At 46.3% G+C, this 21,624-nt stretch overlaps 1 pseudogene; it reads right to left on the bottom strand.

Moving 5' to 3' along the window:
* LOC132425840 (arylacetamide deacetylase-like 4) overlaps window positions 1-21,624 on the bottom strand; it is a 28,107-nt pseudogene extending 6,483 nt beyond the window's left edge.

The following is a 21,624-nucleotide window of genomic DNA, read 5'->3' as shown; positions in this document are numbered from 1 at the left end:
TTGGCTTGCGGGCTACTCTTGAGGAGAAACACTGAAGGTTGGAAAGGTCTCGGGTTTTCTGGGCCACCTGGACATCTGAGGCCCTCATTTTCAGCCCTAGGGCCTCAAACTAGCCTATAATTCCATAAGGATTGCAGCCACTGGCTTGAGACAGCCTGACCTCCAGCAAAGTGCATGACCAGGATTAATAAGAGAGGTCCTAGTACCACATCCTCAGCCTGTCTCTTTGGGGCAGTGATGTTCATATAATTATGACGTAGACTTGTTCATTTCTCGGAAAGTCATCCGTTTCCCTGGTGAAACATTCCAGCAGCACAGAAACATATTTTACTTATTTACCAAATATCACCAAACAAATGAGCCCTTATCACCTGTCATCTTGATCCTCTTACCAACCTGATGGAAACAATGCAATTGTTCCCCCTTTGCAGATGAGGAAACCAAGACACAGAGAGGTGAAGTAAATTGCCCAAGATCACACAGCCAGGGAGCGGCTGTCAGAGCTGAGCGTGGCCTCCTCACCTCCTTCAACAGTTGTTCTCCCCCCAGGTCATCATTGTGAACTATCTGGCTGCCATCAGGTCTCCACCCAGGGTTGGGACATTGGGATTAAATCAAGTTGCCTGCCTCTTAGTGCCAAACTGTTTCCAAATCTGCTGTTCTAGGCATGCACCGTTCTACCCCAAATCCCAAACCCCTGTTCAGAGCCTGGCTGGTGTGGCCACTCTGAAATGCTGGGTGAATTCCCTGGTGGATTGATCAGCAAATGGTAAGTAAGCACCTGCTAGGTGCCAGGCCCTGGGCTTGGGGCTAGGCTTGCAGAGATGCATAAGGTGGTCCCCGCCTTCCAGGTGCTTGCAATCTAAGGAGAGAAACGCCTGTGTGCCATGAGGGGGAGGACACTGTGGCGGAAGCAAGTTCATTCTGTCAGGCTCTAAGCCTTTTCAGGGCAGAGGCTGGGTCTGGAATCGTTTGGGAATCCTCAGAAATGAGCCTGGTGATGGGCACTCAGTAAATATTTGCTGTTGAAGAAAGGAAAGGAGGCGGGGGGCAGGTGAGATGAAGGACAAGAAGAAGGAGAGAAACAGAATCGCAGGCACAAGAGAGAGGACTGTCATCCGTCCCTCAGCGTCCACGAAGGACTGGCTCCAGGACCGCCATGACACCAACATTTTCATTGCTCAATCTCGTACAGTCGACCCCCTATCCGTGGATGCAGGATCCGCGGACATGGAGGGCCCACCTTATAGCAAGGTCTGTCTTTCTTGGGGGAGTCTGAAGAGAGAGGGGGAAGGCAAATGAAAGATGGAAAGGAGGGGCAAGGCAGAGAGAGAGAGAGAGAGTGCCCCAACCCATGCCAGGGCCTGAGTGCAAACTCACCAAAGTGACCATGTAGAGGAACGTGCAGTGCAGAAATCGGAACCTGGCAGGATGGTGCCGAGTAGAGGGGACACCTGTGGTGAGGAAGTGCTCAAAGCCAGCCCAGACAAAGACCCCAGGAGAAAGGTGCGCAGTGCAGCTAGAAGCACAGCCACGGGACAACCATGTTCCCGAGCCCGTGAGGAGTTTAGGAACTTCTGTCAGCGGGACTTGAGCTGGTTATACCAGCTGTCTCCTCCCTCCCACTCTTTTTTTTTTTTTAACATCTTTATTGGAGTATAATTGCTTGACAGTGTTGTGTTCATTTCTGCTGTATAACAAAGTGAATCAGCTATAAGCATACATATATCCCCATACCCCCTCGCTCTTGCGTCTCCCTCCCACCCTCCCTATCCCGCCCCTCTAGGTGGTCACAAAGCACCGAGCTGATCTCCCTGTGCTATGCGGCTGCTTCCCACTAGCTATCTATTTTCCATTTGGTAGCCTCCCACTCTTTTTGGATTAATTTTGACCTGTGACCTGACCTGGCTTCTTAAACATAAACACAACACGACCAGTGGGAGCCGGAGGGACCTACTTCCTTAAGGAATACAGGGACCAGGGGGAATCTTGGGAGATAGGCTTCCCAAAGGCTCAGCAGAGATCAGGCTCAAACAGAACCCGCAGCTGGGCACCAAGGGAGAGGTCTCATGCGAGCTGCACGGGAGCCTTCGGCCTGATCTTTCAAGTGTAAAATAGAAGACACACGGCCAGGCTTCCTCCTGTGCACCTGGTCGAGGTGGGCAAAGGGCCTCTTATTCCAGTCGGCTGTCCTGACCCGCCTCTGATGCTCCAGTCCCCCTGGGGAGCGGCAGCGGAGCCCAGGGTTAACAGGACCCACTCGGAAGCGAGCCCACCTGGGTTGAATCCTGCCTTTTCCACTTACTGGCTCTGTGGTCTTAGGTAAGTTATGTCTGTTCTCTGCATGTCCATTTCCTCTCCTGTAAGACGGAGATAGTTAGAGAACCTAACTGAGGCATGGTGAATAGCGCTGCAATGAACCTGGGTGTGTAAACATCCTCTCACTTTTCAAGTCAATTTTGCTGAGCTATAATAAAGAAATACATGCATACATGTGCATATGTAAAAGTGCTTAAATCATAAGGATAAGCTTGAGGAATTTTCCCAAAACAAAAACACCCAAGTGACCAGCACCCAAACCAGGAGAAATAGCATCTTCTCCACATCACCACCGCCCCCTCCCCCATTTGATACACCCACCAGAGGTAACCACAATCCTTCCTTTAACAGCCAAGACTCATTTGGCTGGTTTCTGAACTTTATGCAAATGGAATCATGCAGAGAGTGCTCCTTTATGTCTGGCTTCTTTCACTGAACACTGTCGTATGTATCTTCCGTGGTGTATGTATCGGTTCATTCATTCTTATTCTGGTATCACATTCCATTGTATGAATATACCACAACTTTTGTGGTATATTTGGTATATTTGTGGTATATTTGTCCTTCTGCTGCTGAAGGACATTTGAGTTTTTGCCAGTTATCACTGCATTGCCTCTTAGCTCCAAACTCGTAATTTTTGCCTGCTCTGTGAAAATGGGCTGGAACCTTTCAACGTCTTTCCTTTGTCCACTGGCACCAAAGCATTGTCAAGAAAGAGTAGTGGAGGGATTTCCCTGGTGGCACAGTGGTTGAGAATCCGCCTGCCAATGCAGGGGACACGGGTTTGATCCCCGGTCCGAGAACATCACACATGCCGTGGAGCAACTAAGCTCCACAACTACTGAGCCTGCGCTCTAGAGCCCGTGAGCCATGACTACTGAAGCCCGCGCGCCTAGAGCCCGTGCTCCGCAACAAGAAAAGCCACCGCAGTGAGAAGCCCGTGCACTGCAACAAAGAGTAGCCCCCGCTCACCGCAACTAGAGAAAGCCCAAGTGCAGCAAGGAAGACCCAACGCAGCCAAAAATAAATAAGCTAATTAATTAATTTTTTTAAAAAAAAGAGGGCTTCCCTGGTGGCACAGTGGTTGAGAGTCCGCCTGCCGATGCAGGGCACACGGGTTCGTGCCCCGGTCCGGGAGGATCCCACATGCCGCGGAGCGGCTGGGCCCGTGAGCCATGGCCGCTGAGCCTGCGCGTCCGGAGCCTGTGCTCCGCAACGGGAGAGGCCACAGCAGTGAGAGACCCGTGTACCAAAAAAAAAAAAAAAGTAAGAGTACTGGAAAGACATCTCAGGAGAGAAGGGCTCTGCCTCCTGGTTCCAGGTACTCACACGGCAGGATCCTGCAGACCACATGGCTTTGCCAGCAGCCAGCTTCTGCACCGTGTGAGGAAAAGTGCAACAGAGGAATTATTAACCATAAAAGGGATTCACAAGAGAAGAAGCAAGAAGTAAAGAAAGCTCAAAATAATTGCAGATATACTGAACAGCTATTGGTAATAGGGCTGAGATAGCGCCCCCAAAGGAAAAACCCCACCTCTCACCCCATTGGCTTGAGGTCCAGAGCTTGTTGGAGACGGCCTCACTGAATTGGTTAGTAGTTGCTCTGCTGCTGTACCAGTGGGACTTGAGGGCATCTACCCCAACCCTCACCCAAAGAAATTTGCTGGAAATCTGTACTCCTGGGTGCTATTGAAAGCCCTTCATTCACAGGAAAGTATCTGGCTGGAGGCATTCTGCAGTGAAACTACCCAAGGGGCCTGGAAGGGAAAGCTACTACAAGAGATGCCATCCAAACAGCAGGAGCTGGAGCTGATAAAATCCCACACGCTGCAGGACCCGAGGTCTAGGGAAGCCATGCATACTTCGGGAGCTGCGCCTAGAGGAGCTGGTGGAGCAATTTGTGCCCCAGGACATTGCTGAAAACAAAAGAGCCTACCTTGCAATTAGGCTAACAGTTGGGTGTAGCACCAACAGAGGCAGATAGCTTAGCAGAGAGATGAGGGAAAGTCAGAGGGCCCTAAAGAAAAACAGTCATCCCGAGGCTGCACCCCCTTAGTCAGAGCTGCACACTAAGGGAAACAGACTTTACTGGAATATCCATCCAAGTCACTAAACAAATAAGCAAACAGTACAAGCAACAGGCCCAGGGAGGAGTGGGGGAGGAATCAATATCCAGCATTGCTACAATGTAATATCTAAAATCGCCAATTTTCAACAACAGCAACAAAAAAAAAATTATGAGACATGCAAAGAAACAGGAAAGTGTGACCATAAGGAAGAAAAAAAGAAAAAGGCGAGAGAAACTGCCTTTGAGAGCACCCAGATGTCAGGCTTAACAAACATGTCAAAGCAGCAACAATAAATATGTTCAGAGCCAAAGAAAATCATCCTCAAAGAAATAAAGGAACATACGATGACCTTATTTCATATAAAGAATACCAACAAAGAGATAAAAAATATTTTTTAAAAAAGAAGACCAAACTAAAATTATGGGATTGGAAAGTACAATAACCGAAATGAAATATTCACTAGAGGGGCTCACCAGTAGATTTGAGCTGACAGAAGAAATGATAAGCAAACTTAAAGGTAGACTAATAGAGATGGTGCAATCAGAAGAACAGAGAGAAAATGAAGGAAGAAAAATGAACAGAGAATTCCAAGAAAAGTGGGACATGATTAGGTACACTACCATACATGTAATGGAAACGCCAGAGGAGAAAAGAGAGAAAAACCATCAGGAAAATACTCAAGGAAATAATGGCTGAAAGCTTCCTAAATTTGATAAAAAAACATTATCCACATCCAAGAAGCTCTAAGTATGATCAACAGAAAGAGATGGTGTCACTGGTAAATTCTGTCAAACACTTAAAGAGGAATTAATTCCAGTTCTTCACAAAATCTTCTTAAAATTAGAAGAGGAAGGAACACTTCCCAGCTTGTTCTATTGAAACAGGAGGGAAGGGGGCAGGGCATAACCTTTAAAAGAATGACATAGCCCAAGGACACAACATAAACTAATTAGAACAAACTAGGTCCAAGACGGCTCCACTAGACCCTGAGCCTCAGTATATTCTCATTGTATCACATCAGCAAGCTAATGACACACCGCAGATGCCATGACAGTTTCAAGGCTGACCACAAAGGTCAAAAAGTGGGCGGTAACCAAATTCCTGGAAACCCCCACCCCTTCCCCAAAATAACTGGAATACTCCTCCTACTCATTAGCCTATGAAATGACCCACCCCTATAAAAACTGACAACCCCATACCCTGGTGCCTCTCTTGCCTTCTGAGATGGCCCACGCTCTGTCTTCAGAGTGTGTATCTCCCTGAATAAACCTTCTTTCTCTTCACTATGGCTCACTCTTGAATTCTTTCCTGCACAAACCCAAGAGCCCACCTTTGGCAGCCATCCCTGGGACTCGCCTGAGACCTGGGACGTGACCATCCTCTCGTGCCCCACTCTCTTTCCTGCAACACGACTATATATAAAATAGCTAACCTACCAGGACCTACTGTATAACACAGGGAACTATACTCAATACTTTGTAATAACCTATAAGGGAAAAGAATCTGAAAAAAGACATATATGTATGTATAGCTGAATCGCTTTGCTGTATACTTGAAACTAACACAACACTGTAAATCAATTATAATTCAATGAAAAAAAAATTCCTAAAGGATCCACTAAAAAGACTTAGCACTAATAAATGAATTCAACAAGGTGGCAGGGTACAAGACCAATATACAAAAATAAATTGTATCTCTATACTCTAACAAACAGTGAACAATCTGAAAACAAAATTAAGAAAATAATTCCATTTACAATAGCATCAAAAAAAATAAAATACTTAGAAATAAATTTGACAAAAGGTTGCAAAACATGTAGTCTGAAAACTTCAACACTGTTGAAAGAAATTAAAGGGACTTCCGTGGTGGTGCGGTGGTTAAGAATCTGCCTGCCAATGCAGGGGACATGGGTTCGAGCCCTGGTCCGGGATGATCCCACATGCCGTGGAGCAACTAAGCCTGTGCGCCACAATTACTGAGCCTGCGCTCTATAGCCCATGAGCCACAACTACTGAGCCTGTGTGCCACAACTACTGAAGCCCACGTGCCTAGAGCCCGTGCTCCACCACAACAGAAGCCACTGCAATGAGAAGGCTGCACACCGCAACGAAGAGTAGCCCCCGCTCACCGCAACTAGAGAAAGCCCAGGCGCAGCAACGAAGACCCAACGCAGACAAAAATAAATTAAATTAAATTAAATTTTAAGAAGAGATTAAAGAAGACCTAAGTGAATACAATGACATCCCTTGTTTATGGTGAGGAAAACAATGTCGTTTTGACAACAACAATGTTGTTTGACAAAACTTGTCAAATTGATCTGCAGATTCAGTGCAATCCCTATCAAAACCCCAGCTTGTCTTTTTTTACGGCAATTGACAAGCTGATCCTAAAATTCATATAGAAACATAAAGGATCCAGAATACCAAAAACAATCTTGAAAAAAAGAACACAGTTGGAAAAAAGAACTCACAACTCCCTATTTCAAAAGTTACTACAAAGCAATACGATCAGGACTCTGGGGTACTGACGTAATAAGGATAGATCCATGGATCAATGGAATAGAATTGAGAGTCCACAACCAAACTGTCACGTTTATGGTCAATGCATTTTTGTCAAGAATGCCAAGGTAATTCAATGGGTAAAGAATAATAATTGTCCCAGAAGTGGTAGCAGGACAACTGTATCTCCACATGCAAAAGAATGAATTTATATCCTCTCCTTACATTATACACAAATAGTGACTCCAAATGGATCATAGACCTAAAAGTAAGAGCTGAAACTGTAAATCTCTAAGAAGAAAACAGGAATAAATCCTCATGACCTTGGACTAGGCAAAGCTTTCTTAGGCACAAAATCAAAAGCACAAAAGACAAAAGAAAAGATGGATGTATTAGATTCCATCAAAATTAGATTTTTGTGCTTTAAAGGACACCATCAAGAAAGTTAAAAGAAAACCTACAAAATGGGAGAAAATATTTGCAAGTCATATATCTGATAAGTGGCTTATATCCAGAATATATAAAGAACTCATAACTGAATAATAAAATATAAATAACCAAATTTAAGAATGGGCTGGGAATTCCCTGGTTGCCCAATGGTTAGGACTTGGCGCTTTCACTGCCAGGGCCCAGGTTCAATCCATGGTCAGGGAACTAAGATCCCGCAAGCCGCACAGTGTGGCCAAAAAAAGAAGAATGAGCAAATGACCTGAATAGATACAAACAAGATATATCAATGGCCAATAAATGTATGTTAAATCCTCAACATTATTAGACATTAGGGAAATTGAACTCAAAGCTACAATGAGATACCACTTCACACCCAAGAGGATGACTATAATAAAAAAGATAGATAGGGACTTCCCTGGTGGCGCAGTGGTTAAGAATCCGCCTGCCAATGCAGAGGACACGGGTTCGAGCCCTGGTCCGGGAAGATCCCATATGCAGCAGAGCAACTAAGCCCGTGTGCCACAACTACTGAGCCTGCGTTCTAGAGCCCACGAGCCACAACTACTGAGCCTGAGTGCCACAACTACTGAAGCCCATGCACCTAGAGCCTGTGCTCCACAACAAGAGAAGCCACCGCAATGAGAAGCCCGCAGTCTGCAAGGAAGAGTAGCCCCCACTCGCCACAGCTACAGAAAGCCCACACGCAGCAACGAAGACCAAACGCAGCCAAAAATTAATTAATTAATTATTTTAAATTGCAAAAAAAATGTATATCTGTCAATGGAATATTATTCAGCTATAAAAAGGAATCAAGTGTTGCTACATGCTACAATGTGGATGAACCTTGAAAACATCAGGTTAAATGAAAGAAGCCAATCAAAAAGATCACATGTTGTCTAATTCCATTTCTATGAAATGCCCAGAACAGGCAAACCCATAGAAACAGAAAGTAGATTAGTGGCTGCCTAGACCTGGGTTGCCTAGACTTGTTTTCCATGGGAAGGTAATTCTATTACCAGTTATCCTGTTATGGTTGGAAGCAGAAATCCTAAACTGTTTTTTCTAATCAGGTATTTTCCATAAAAAGTTTCAAGCAGACAGAAAAATTGAAAGAATTTTACCATGAACGTCTGTATTCTCACTACGTTGATTCTACAATTAATATTTTACTATGTTTGGCTTATCACTCCAGAAAGTTTTCTCATGTTCCTTCCAAATCAATCCTTTCTCCCACCCTACCCAGAGGTTCTGATTTTTTTCCACCATGAATTAGTTTTGCCTATTCCAGAACTTCATATATATGGAAGCACGCATGCAATATGTGTTCTTTTGTGTAAGCTTTCTTTCACTCACAGTAATATTTTGAAGATTGATTCCTGTTGTTCTGGGTATCATTAGGTTATTCCTTTCCCTTGCTAAGTAGTATTCCATCATTTGAATATGTAAGTTTGTTTATCCTTTCTTCTATTTAAGGACTCCTCAGCTGTTTCCAGTTTTTTACTATTATGAATAAAGTTGCCATGAACATTCTTGTCACAGTCATTTTTTTAGACATATATTTTTATATATATTAGATAAATACCTAGGAATGGAATTGCTGGATCATGGAGCAGGTATTATGTTTGGTTTTCATAAGAAACTGACTAATCTTTTTCCAACATGGTTTTACCATTTTGCTCTCTCATCAACAATGCATGAGGATTCCATTTACTCCACATCTTCACTAACATTCTAAATTATTTTTTGAAGCAAGAATAACATTTCTAACAGAACTTGACAAACTACACAAAAAGAAGACTACAGAGATAGCTTAATTGTAAATATTTTTTTTCAAAAATTCCAAACAAATTATTAGCAGATAGAATCCAAGAGCATATTAAAATAATTATTCATCATGACCAAGAGGGATTTATTTCAGGAATACAAGGGGCTTTGATATTAGGCAATTTATTAACAGAATTTACATATTAAAGATCTCAAAAGAAAATTATTGAAGAGGCATTAATAGAAACTAATATCCATTTTTCATAAAAACATTTAATAAAAGAGAAATCAGCAAATACTTCTTTAAAAAGATTTTTCTAAGTGGGGAGAAATATTAGAAGTATTCCCACATCTAGGAAATTCGGAACATGATAAGAATGCCCATTATTGCACCTCTACTTAATTTTGCTTTCAAAGGGTTAGCCTGTGCAACTTTGGAAGAATTTTTAAATTAGAGACATGAAAATTGGAATGAAGGAGAAATAAAGTTATTACTCTGCAGATGACATAAATGTATATCTAGAAAATCCAAGAGAATCAACAGGAAAATGACAACCAACAATAATGGTAAGGTAGCAGAGTACAGAATGATATACAGAAATTAGTAGCACTTACATATGAAAAAAAACCCCACCTCGTCAGAACATACAATAGAAAAATAGTCTCTATAACAGCAACAAGAAAAAGACAACCAAGAGGTAAACTTAATAAGAAATGTGTGAAAAAAATCTACAATAAGCACTCCAAAATACTACTAAAGAACACAAAAGAAGACTATAAAATATGTTCTTGGATAGGAAGACTCAATATCATAAAGTTGCCAATTTCCTCTGGTATAATTTTTAAACTTAATAAAATTCCAACAAAAAGACTGATATACTTTTCCCCCTGAAATTTATAAAAGCTGATATGGAATCTCAAGTGGAAAATAAAGAAGCAAAACTTTCCAGGAAATTCTGAAAAAGAAGATAGGAGGGAACTGGCCAGGCCAGGTATTAAAACATATTTCGAAACCTTCATAATTAAAATAAGGTAAATATGTGCTTTTAAACAAATGATCTGGGATCATTTGGGTAGCTAAGTGAAAAAAAATAAAATTGAGCCCATGTTGAATGCTGTACACCAGGGTAAGCTCCAATGGAGCAAATTTATACACTTTTAAAACAAAAATTCTAAAACCACCAGAAGAAGATATGGAAGAATTTTCTTATAACTTTGGAAAAGAAAAAGAAATTTCCACTATGCTTCAAAATACAGAAATCACAAAAGAGAAGACTGATGACTTCAATGGCATAATAGTATTTATTTACATACAAGTAACTGGTCATGTGTTCATGGTAGCTACCTCTGGGTGGAGGGACTTGGAGTGACATTTATCTTTTTTACCTATCAATTTTTCTAATTTTTCAGTAGCGATGATTTATTATTTAAGAGACAAAAGTTCTTCAAAAGGTTGAAGCAGAAGCAATGGCAGCACTTCTGGGTCTCTAAATCCAAACTGTCATGTTCCCTAAAAATCAACCACTGGTCCAGAGAGTACACTGATAGGACCCCTCAGCCCTTTCTTTGAAGGATTCGTTCTTTCATTGGCCCATTTATTTAACAAATACTTACTAAGCTCCTACTATGTCCCAGACACTACATTGTATAGGAATCTGGTTGGAACTCCATGAGAAACAATACAGTGTGGTGTTGAAGAGTGAGGTCTCTGGAGCCAGCTCCAGCCTTGACCAGCTGTGTGACCTAAGATAAATTAACTCACCTCTCTGAGCCTCAGTTTTCTTATCTGTGAAAAAGGGACACTAATAATACTCAAAACTAAATGAATGTCCAATGTTAAAACACTTCAAATAGGGAATTCCCTGGTGGTCCAGTGGTTAGGACTCCATGCTCTTACCACCGAGGGCCCAGGTTCAATCCGCGGTTAGGAAACTAAGATTGCAAGCCATGCAGTGCAGAAAAATAAAAAAAATTTAAAAATTAAAAAAAAATAAAACTTTAACAGACTTAAGCACTTTGGAAAACCATTTGGCAGAATCTTTTAAAGCAGAACATTCTCGATTCCATTCCTAGAAATACAGCTAACAGAAAGTATCGAGGTGATTACCAAAAGACATAAAAATGTCCCATGGGCTTCCCTGGTAGCGCAGTGGTTGAGAGTCCGCCTGCCGATGCAGGGGACGCGGGTTTGTGCCCCGGTCCGGGAAGATCCCACGTGCCGTGGAGCCTGCACGTCCGGAGCCTGTGCTCCGCGACAGGAGAGGCCACAGCAGTGAGAGGCCCGCGTACCGCAAAAAAAAAAAAAAAAAAAAAAATGTCCCTGAAGTCATCGTTTGTAATAGGCCAAAACTAGAAACAAAATCCCAAATGCTCATCCAGAGTAAGATGGATGACTACCGTATATCCGTACAGGGGAATACTACACAGAAATGAAAATGGACAAACTGCAACAACGTGGATGAACCTCCTAAACACAACGTTTTTGCAAAAGAATGAATACCGTATGCTTCCACTTATACAAAGTTCAAACAGGTAAAACTAGTCTATGATGTTAACCCTTGAACGTGCACAATGCTGGCTTCTGGATGCTGGTCACGTTCTTCTTCTTCAACCGGGCGTTGGTTACACAGGTGCGTTCCCACACCGAGCAGATGAAGGATACTCGCTCAGATCCTGCAGGTAAAGAAGGGCGATATGCCAACAGGCAAGGCAAGTGGGTACAAGACAAGGACACTTTGTAACAAGATCTCATCAGCTTCACCAAGGAGCTTGCTTACTCCCATTTTTCTAGGAACAGGCAACTCCCTCGGTCCTACTTTTATGTTTCTGTTTTTGACAGAGAATAGGTGCAGAACAATATTTCTTGAAGAAAAACCCTAGCGCACATGTGATGAAAAACAGCAACAGCCTATGACCTCAGCATTGGGGGCAATGGGAGCAGTGGGGTTCGGGGCAGCTGGACAGCGTATGTTCTGCTTACAGGACGCTCATAGCACTGTGTAATTTATGACAACAGAAATAGGAAATAACCTAAATGTCCAACGATAGAGAAATGGTTAAACAAATGCCCTCACTTATTTATTCAACAAAATTTTATTGCGTGTCTGTTCTGTGCCAAGTATCATTCCGGGATCGGGGGATATGTGAGCAAACAATACATTCTTTTTTTTTTTTTTTTTTTTTGCAGTATGCGGGCCTCTCACTGTTGTGGCCTCTCCCGTTGCGGAGCACAGGCTCCGGACGCGCAGGCTCAGCGGCCATGGCTCACGGGCCCAGCCGCTCCGCGGCATGTGGGATCCTCCCGGACCGGGGCACGAACCCGTGTCCCCTGCATCGGCAGGCGGACTCTCAACCACTGCGCCACCAGGGACGCCCAACAATACATTCTTGATGTATTGCTTAGCCAAACACCAGAAGACCAAACTACACAGAGCATACACTTCAGTGCTCACTATATACCAGGCACTTTATACACCTTATCTCCCTAATCCTCACACAACCCTACGAATCCTATCCTCATTTTACAGATGAAGAAACAGGCACAGAGAAGTTTAAGTAACTCAGTCAAAGATTACACACAGCTACTAAGAGCTAGGATTTTAATCCAGGGGAGCTGACCCAAAGATCACAGAAAATATCATCACTGCGGCGTGGCTTAAGACCAGTTTCTATTTCTTTCCTTATAGACATCTGTTTGTCACCCAGTTATAAAAACTGGGCCCACCCCTTGGAGAGCTAGTTCAACCGGCTGCCATCCTCCTTCCAGTGCATGTGACGGCCAAAGTCTCCTTCTGATTTCTGTAAGTGTCTTTATCTCACTTCTGAGAAAGAAAACCAACCCTGACCTCTGGGAGCTGGCCCCCGGCACTGTCACCTGCGCCTTGGTATTTTCCTGGCGAACATAAACATTAGATAACGCCACTTGGTGACCATGATGGATTAATAAAAAAAAGAAAAACAAAAAAGACCCTTTCATAATCACATCTGAACACAAACAAAACATGAACATTGGCTAAGGCACAATAATGGCCAAAAAAAGGCTCATATGAGCGGCTTCTGCTTCTTAGGCAATTACAGCTTTAGCCTCGGTCTAGCCTCCCTACTTCTGAATAAGGTTTATTAAGAAATGCCCTGCTGGGCTTCCCTGGTGGTGCAGTGGTTGAGAGTCCGCCTGCCGATGCAGGGGACACGGGTTCGTGTCCCGGTCCGGGAAGATCTCACATGCCGCAGAGCGGCTGGGCCCGTGAGCCATGGCTGCTGAGCCTGCGCATCCGGAGCCTGTGCTCCGCAACGGAAGAGGCGACAACAGTGAGGGGCCCGCGTACCGCAAAAAAAAAAAAAAAAAAAAAAAAAAAAAAAAAAAAATGCCCTGCTTGCTAACAGCATCAGTCCAGAGCAAACCTCCACTTCCTAAAATCTTTTTTTTTTTTTTTAAAGAAGATGTTGGGGGTAGGAGTTTATTAACTAATTTATTTTTGCTGTGTTGCGTCTTCGTTTCTGTGCGAGGGCTTTCTCTAGTTGTGGCAGGTGGGGGCCACTCGTCATCGCGGTGCGCGGGCCTCTCACTATCGCGGCCTCTCTTGTTGCGGAGCACAGGCTCCAGACGTGCAGGCTCAGTAGTTGTGGCTCACGGGCCTAGTTGCTCCGCGGCATGTGGGATCCTCCCAGGCCAGGGCTCGAACCCGTGTCCCCTGCATTAGCAGGCAGATTCTCAACCACTGCGCCACCAGAGAAGCCCCCTTTCTTTTTTTTGTTTTTGGTGGTACGCTGGCCTCTCCCTGTTGTGGCCTCTCCCGTTGCGGAGCACAGGCTCCGGGCGCACAGGCTCAGCGGCCATGGCTCCCGGGCCCAGCCGCTCCGCGGCCTGTGGGATCTTCCTGGACCGGAGCACGAGCCCGTGTCCCCTGCATCGGCAGGTGGACTCTCAACCACTGCACCACCAGGGAAGCCCCACTTCCTAAAATCTTGACTTTTCCTTCTGCTTCTTTGTCCTCCTGCCTGCATTGGATCGTGTTGTCCAGACTTAGCTCTACCTCAGCCCTGGTGATTTCTGCTGTACAAAGCCAGTCACTATCAGCATCTTGTGATGTGACATCACTGGTGTGCAGAGGATGAGAGGGAAGGTCGTGCTGCTCCCGGGCCCCAGGACCCGCCCCCCCCCATGGCCTCCCACACCCTGTACCCCTCATACTCACCCACTCTATGCCCAGCCCCCAAGCCCCACTCCAACCTGAACAGCCAGGTTAGCCTGACCTCCCAGCCCCACCCCTGGGACACTGGGACCTAAACTGACTCCATCTCTTGGCACTGGATTTTTTTCCCACCATTCTACAATAACCACATGATTATAACCTTTATAATCAAGAAAAAAATTATGATTTTCTTATACTTAATGGGAATCTGCATTTCTGCATTACAACCAGGCTTCCCTGGGGTTTTACTGTCAACTCAACTGGGTTAGGAACGAAGAGTGAACATCTGCAACATACAGGTCCTGCGACTGACGCTCCTACATTAGCTCAGGTTGGCGGGTCGGGAAATAGGCAAGAGCAATAAAAGCAGTTATTGATATTATTGTCATTATAGAGTTAAGAGTTAAGAGCACACATTATAGAGTTAAGAGCACACATTATAGAGTTAACGTGTGCTCTACTGAGCACACATTAATGTGACCAGAACTACATCCTTATGCATTAAGCACTGGACATGTGTTCTCCCAGCAAATCCTCACAGTAGCCCACAGTGCTGCTGTCAGAGAACAGAGACCATTCAGCATAACCTGGGGTTTAAGGACGTGAGCTCTGGGACAGACCGCCAGGGTTTGTGTCAGGCTCCCCCTCTGACTATATCTGAGACCTTGAGCAAGCTACTGAACCCCTCTGTGCCTCAGTTTCCTCATCTGTAAAGTGGGGATAAAGGTACCTTGTTGTATCAAATAAGGAAATGTGCAATGGGAGATGGGGTACTTATACGCCTGCTTTTCTGAGCACCTCTACCTACCACGTGAGTTTGGATGTAATTAACTAGATGAACGAATAACCTCCAGCCTGCAAGCAGAGGGGTTTAGCATGTTGTGGGTGAAGAAAGGCCTGGGGGAGGCGTGGAAGTGGAGCCCACTCTTGGCGACACTGGCACACGCTGTGGTTCCCATCTGGCAGGCTCCCTCCCAGGGAAGAGAAACCAGGAAATAGAGGAGGCAAGAAGCTAGATCTAGCGGGGCCAGCAGACAAAGCACAAACCCTCTGCCAGGTCATACTCCAGAGAGGAAAGGGGAGGGGTTGAACTTACTGGAGAATAATCATATTTGCTGAGCACCTACTATGTGCCAGACACGGCGCCAAGTGCTTTAGGAATATTATCTCATTTGCTCTTCAGTAGAAGCCCGTAGGTAATGTAGTATCATTATCCCCATTTCACAGATCGGGAAACTGAGACTCAAAGAGGGGAAGCCCTAGACTAACAAGCATTGGAGCAGGGGTGTGATTTAAGCAGTTCCATCCTGAGTCACAACCTTAACCCATATCCTTCCTTCTTCCTAACAGAGGTCTCTGGGGGACAAACAGGACAAGGAGAGCACAGAGCTTTCGGGTTTTAACTCCCAGACCATTCTCTTCCCATGCCCTTCACCCCGTGTGGCTTCACTGAGACTATGGATGTAGCTTGGCGGAGGTGGGGCTTCAGAGCCCAGGGAGCTGTGAGGACAGCAGTGTGAGTACGCAGTGTTGTCCTGAAATGTCGAAAGGCAGAGGAGATTAAAAAGCACAGGCTGTTGGGCACATCCAGTGGGGTTGCCTGTGGCTGAATCTCTAGGTGCTCAAGGCAGTAATGCAGCTACGAAATAGCTGCTATTTACTGAGACCTGCCAAGCCCGTTTCTTACCAAGAGCCAATTGAGGTGAAGGTACAAACGTGAAACAGACTCCGGTGCAAGACTTCATCAGCTTCCCGAGACCACTGCCAAAGGTGAAGAAGTTTCTGCCAAGTGTATGAGGCTGGGTGTTAATTTCGTGCAAGTTCCAATAACATCCCAACAATAACAATAGCAACAACAATAATAATAACTAAGGTCCAACACTGGTTTACTGCCTGCCGTGAGCCAGCACAGCTGTTAAGTCCCTTACCTGTGTGAATTTGATTAATGCCAGAAACCACCTAAGAGATACATACTGGTGTCATCCGCATACAGATGAACACACTGAGCCCAAGATTGCCTAACTAACTCGTCACATTCACAGAGCCAGGAAGTAGAGGGGCTCGGCCATCTACTCCCTGATGGATAGGCAGACAGGCAGACAGATGGACTGATGGACAGTCAGGTGGACGGAGGGACCCCCCTGCCTCTCAAGGCCAGCACCCACACAGAGATGTTGTTCAACACACCTGAACTGAAAGACGGGTGCCCTTCTGGAATTTGAAATCTGGAGGCACGTGGGGCATCACCGGTCACAGCAGGGTTTTGAACCAAATTTCCAAACCACGGCTCCAGAGGGGAAAAACAGTCATGGGCTTTCTGAGTGGCAAATCAGAGCTTCCTGTACACAGCCAGCCAAGGTTCCCATTGTGCTGTAGGACGGGGCATCCTGACCGGGCTCGGACCTCACCCCGTCTCCTGGGGACACCAAACACAGCAAGGTGGTGGCCCAGGATTCTACTCCACGCTTGTAGGTAATGAATTCTATGAACCCCATTTTACCAGCGAGAAAACTGGAGTTCAGGGAGTCTGAAATGTACCCAGATCACGTGGAAGGCAGGCAGCAGTCCAGACACTAGCTCCCCCTCTGAAGGGCTCAGGGTCCCTCCCTTCCCAGGCCCTTGGGAGGGGTGCTGCATTTCCCGGGGTGTGCTATGAGGTAGATCCAGCCCCCCACGCCCTGCACAGAGCAAAACTCTGGGATGCCAGCTTGCTGGGGAAGACGAGGTGGAGCCTGAGCACCGGCAGGATGCCCCAGCCTCAGGGGACAGTGGGAAGCCTCATCCTCAGAGCCCCCTCCACACCCCATGGGGCTGCAGCCCGAGCCCCCTGCTGGGTATATCAGCTCAGCTGGCGCAGCCCCCTTGGGAGACACTCCTGTTAGCCAAGAATTCCAAGAATTCAGAGGGCGGGGCCCTTGAGAAAACAGGCCCTGCGACTTGATATCTGGGCCAATGCAGCATTTCCATGGCCTGGGAGGGCTCACACCACGAAGGTGGGTGCATCTTCCAGAGGGAGAAACCCAGGCACACAGGGCCAAGGGTCAAGGCACTCATCCACCCTCCCAACCTTCAGAAGTGTTGCCTGGGAAAATCCTGAGCAACGTGCAGCCTGAGAACTCTCCTGGCGGGTGACCTTCCCTTTGGAGGCAGGGTGGGGGAGAGCAGTGAAGAGGCAGTTTTGCCTCAAGTGGAAACTTGGTTAGGTTTCAAATTCAAAAGAATGTCCTCTGTATTGAGTCTGATCTTTATTTAACCCTAACCACCCCTCGGCATCATCCAGCACCCAGTCTAAGCATTTACAAACACGAAGGGGTAGTAGCCTTATGAAAATCATGCCCATTTTACAGGTCAGGAAACTGAGGTACAGAGAGATTAAGAAATTTGCCCAAGGTCACACAACAAGTGAGTCACAGAGCAGGAATCTAAACTCAGGGAGCGTGACCCAGAGTCTGTGATTTGACCACTGTGAGATCCTGCTTTTCCTTTAATGGGGTGTTAAAGATGACATCGGGAGGGTCATTACCACCAATCTCCATGCTCTGACCACTGTGAGATCCTGCCATCCCTTTTAATAGGGTTAAAAATGACATCACCAGGGGTCATTAGCACCATTTCCTACCTCACAGCCTTGATAGCCCCTGATGAGCCCAGGTCCTGTGCTATGTGTGACGGGCCATGCGTGGAGGCTGGCATGGAGGCTGGCATGGAGGCTGGCATGGAGGCTTCTGAAGTTCCTTTGTGCCCCTTCAGGGAGACGGAAGTGGTCAGGGCCAGGCCTAGTTCGTAATATAACCTTAAATCTCGCTATCAAGTGGCGGGCACTAAGGGAGAGTGCCAGACATTTCTCTGAGAGCCTTACCTACATGACCTCATCAAGGTCCTACACACTCCCTGGCATAGTCACTAGAGGTGTCCCCGTTGCACAATTGTGGAATCCAAGGCTCAGGAGCATTAAGAAGTGTGTTCCTGGTAAGCTGGTAAATGCAGAAGGCAGATGCATTTGTTTCCTAGGGCTGCTGTAACAAAGTCCCACCAACGTGAGTTAAAACAACAGAAATTGATTCTCACGATTCTAGAGGCCAGAAATGCAAAAGGCAAGGCGTGCGCAGGGCCACGCTCCCTCCGAAGTCTCTAGAGGAGGCTCCCTCCCCACCTCGGCCAGCTGCTGGCGGCTCTAGGTGTCCCTTGGCTGTGGCCACATCACTCCAATTCTGCTTCTGTCTACACGGGGCTTTACCCTCTTCTGTGTGTGTCTCTCTGCTCTTATAATGACACGTCTTTGGATTTGGAGTCCTTTTGGATAATCTAGGATGATCTAGATTCTTAGGTTAATCACATCTGCAAAGACCTTTTCTCCAAATGAGGTCTCATTCTGGAGATTAGGTCTTGGACATATCTTTTGGGGCAGCTGCCTTTCAACTCACTACCGTAGAACTTGAGCCAGTGTGGCTCCCACCCAGGCTTTTAAAAAGTATAAGGCAACCCCACAAGTACCCTAGGTGCCAGCCCCTATGGAGGGGTTCCTGCCTGCCCCAGGTGGAGCTTCAAATACACAAGGCTCATGTCCACAATACGCCTGGTGAGATGGGGACAGTACAGCCTGGACCTTCTAAGAGTTGGGGACAGGGAACCTAGGTGGTCTTCTCATCTCCAGCAAAGTTTCCTCAACCCTACCTGCCCTGCCCTGGGCAAGCCCCCACTTACCTGCCCTGCGTGCTGCAGACTGCATTTCCTTCTGCTCTGGGACATCCCACTAGTGTGAATTTGCTTCTGTGACCAGTGACTTCTTTCTGCCTCCCACTACCTGTGAGGAGGGAGGGCGGGGTGTATGCCTACTTTCACTGGACATCTTATCCCTCCAACACCAAGTGTGGAACCCCCGTGGGGCTTTTTTCCATAACAGCTTTATTGAGATATAATTCACATGCCGTACAATTCACCTATTTAGAGTGTACGATTCAATGGTGTTTAGCATATTCACAGAGTTGTGCAGCCGTCACCACAATCAACTTTAGAACATTTTCGTCACCCTCCCCGAAAAAACCCTGTTCCCACAAGCAGTCACTCCTCCATCTTTCCCCAACCTCCTCCCCATCTCAGGCGACCACTAATCTACTTTCTATCTTTTTTTTTTTTTGCGGTACGTGGGCCTCTCACTGCTGTGGCCTCTCCCGTTGCGGAGCACAGGCTCCGGACGCGCAGGCTCAGCGGCCATGGCTCACGGGCCCAGCCGCTCCGCGGCATGTGGGATCCTCCCAGACCGGGGCACGAACCCGCGTCCCCTGCATCGTCAGACGGACTCTCAACCACTGCACCACCAAGGAAGCCCTACTTTCTGTCTTTATGGGTTTGCCTACTTGGGACATTTCACATAAATGAAATCATATAATATGTGGTCTTTAGTGTCTGGCTTCTTTCACTTGGCCTAACGTGTTCAAGATCATCTATGTTGTGGCGTTATATATCAGTACTTCATTTCTTTTCATGGCTGAATAATATTGCATTGTGGGATCGCACCACATTTGTTTTATCCATTTATCAGTTGATGGATAAAACATCAATTGATGGACATTTGTTTCTGCTTTTTGGCTCTTGTGAACAGTGCCGCTACATACGTTCATGTCAACGTTTTGGTGTGGACGTATGTTTTCATTTCTCTTGGGCATATGCCCAGGAGTGGAATTGCTGGGTCATATGGAAATTCCATGTTTAACCTTTTGAGGCCCCCTATGGGTTTCTAATGAAAGACTGACTGCCCCTCACAGCCACATGACCTTGGCCTGGTGACCTGACCTTCCCAAGCCTTAGTTTCCTCACTTGTAAAATGGGAATGGACCCACCCAATAAATAGTTATTGAACACCTACTGTGGGCGGGGACCCTGTTCTAGGACATGGGACACAACAGTGATCAGCTGACACCCAAAAGAGAGACCAAGATAATAAACAGACAATAATTTAAATACAGTAAGTCAGATGAGAAAACTAAAGCAGAGGAGGAAATGGGAGGGTGCAAAGTGGAGGCAAGATGATGTCACAGGGCTAAGGGCTCCCAGGAAGGCCTCACTGAGGAGGTGACATTGAGCAAAGACCCAGAGGAGATGAGGGACTGAGGCTTGAGAGATGGAGGATACAGCCATGTTGATTATTTGTGTCCTCACCAACTTGGGAATCAATTCATGTAAAGGGAGCCCAAAAGCATAATTTTAAATTCCTTAGAAGCACAAGGTGTGAACACACAGTGTGGGATGAACTACTCTGCCTGGGGACACTCTGGGGGGGACAGTTCTGGGAAGAGGTGGCATTCGACTGGAGCTTGAAGGGTGGGCGGAAATGAGGAGGCACTGGCTGCTCTCCAGCCCGTGATCATCGGGAACTCCCTGGGTGGCTTCTGCACCTTCTGAAAGGACCATCTGTGTGAGTCTTTGAGGAAACTGACCAGGCTTTCTGAATCCAAGCAAACTTTGGGGAGTGTCTGAGGATTAGGTGAGCTGAGTCTTCACGCAAAGCAGCGGGCACTCCCCTGCCCCACACCCTGCCCTGCACACATCAGGGGTCTTTGTTTCCTTCAGGGGTGAAGCCTTTCTTTCCAACTCATTCTCCTCCCCCTTCTCCCCAGTCTGCCACAGCCAAAGACAAGAGGCTAATTTGAAAGTCTGAATCTGGGGGCAGGAAATAGGCAGAATGGGATAAGTTGCTGCCCATCTTGGGCACCCGGCCCTCTTTTGCCTTGGTTGTGTTGACCTAAAACAAATAGACTGTCAGATATTCCTCCAGCAAAGATGGTTTATTCGGGATCAACAGAGAGTTGCAACTCAGGGTCTGCAACCATGGTGGGCCACATGCAAGTCCCCCGACTGGAAAGGAAGGAGACCGCTTTGATGGAGGGGAAAAGGAGGCTGGGAGGGGCTGTTATAAACAAAGAGTCTGTGGCTTTTCATTGGCTAATTTGGCACCAGGAAAGAAGAGTCTTTCCTCTTCCTTTTGGGCTCTGCTATCATTGCAGGGCATGAGGGCCTCCCCTTCTGGTCTCTTAGCTCTATTCAGTTGAGGTTTCTGTATATTCCTTTTATAGAGTTGAATCAATAATCTGTTCGTTTTTCAGTCAATTTGCTCACTAAACATTTCCTGCACATCTCTACGGTGCCAGGCTCTGTGCTGGGTGCTGAGGACACCACACGACCTCTGGTAGTCCCCAGGCTAGGGATGGAGGCCAACGTGTAGGCAAACACATGCAATACAATGTCTCTGGCACTCTGATAGTTGCCTTCAATGGCTGCAGAGCCCAAATTGTGCAAGGTCTCGGGAGCCAGGCCCAGGACTGGCTGCGTCAT

The sequence above is a fragment of the Delphinus delphis genome, chromosome 1, assembly GCF_949987515.2.
Source record: "Delphinus delphis chromosome 1, mDelDel1.2, whole genome shotgun sequence".
Lineage (NCBI taxonomy): Eukaryota > Metazoa > Chordata > Mammalia > Artiodactyla > Delphinidae > Delphinus > Delphinus delphis.
Note: the sequence above shows the minus strand (reverse complement) of the source record. Positions and strands in the feature narration are given on the sequence as shown.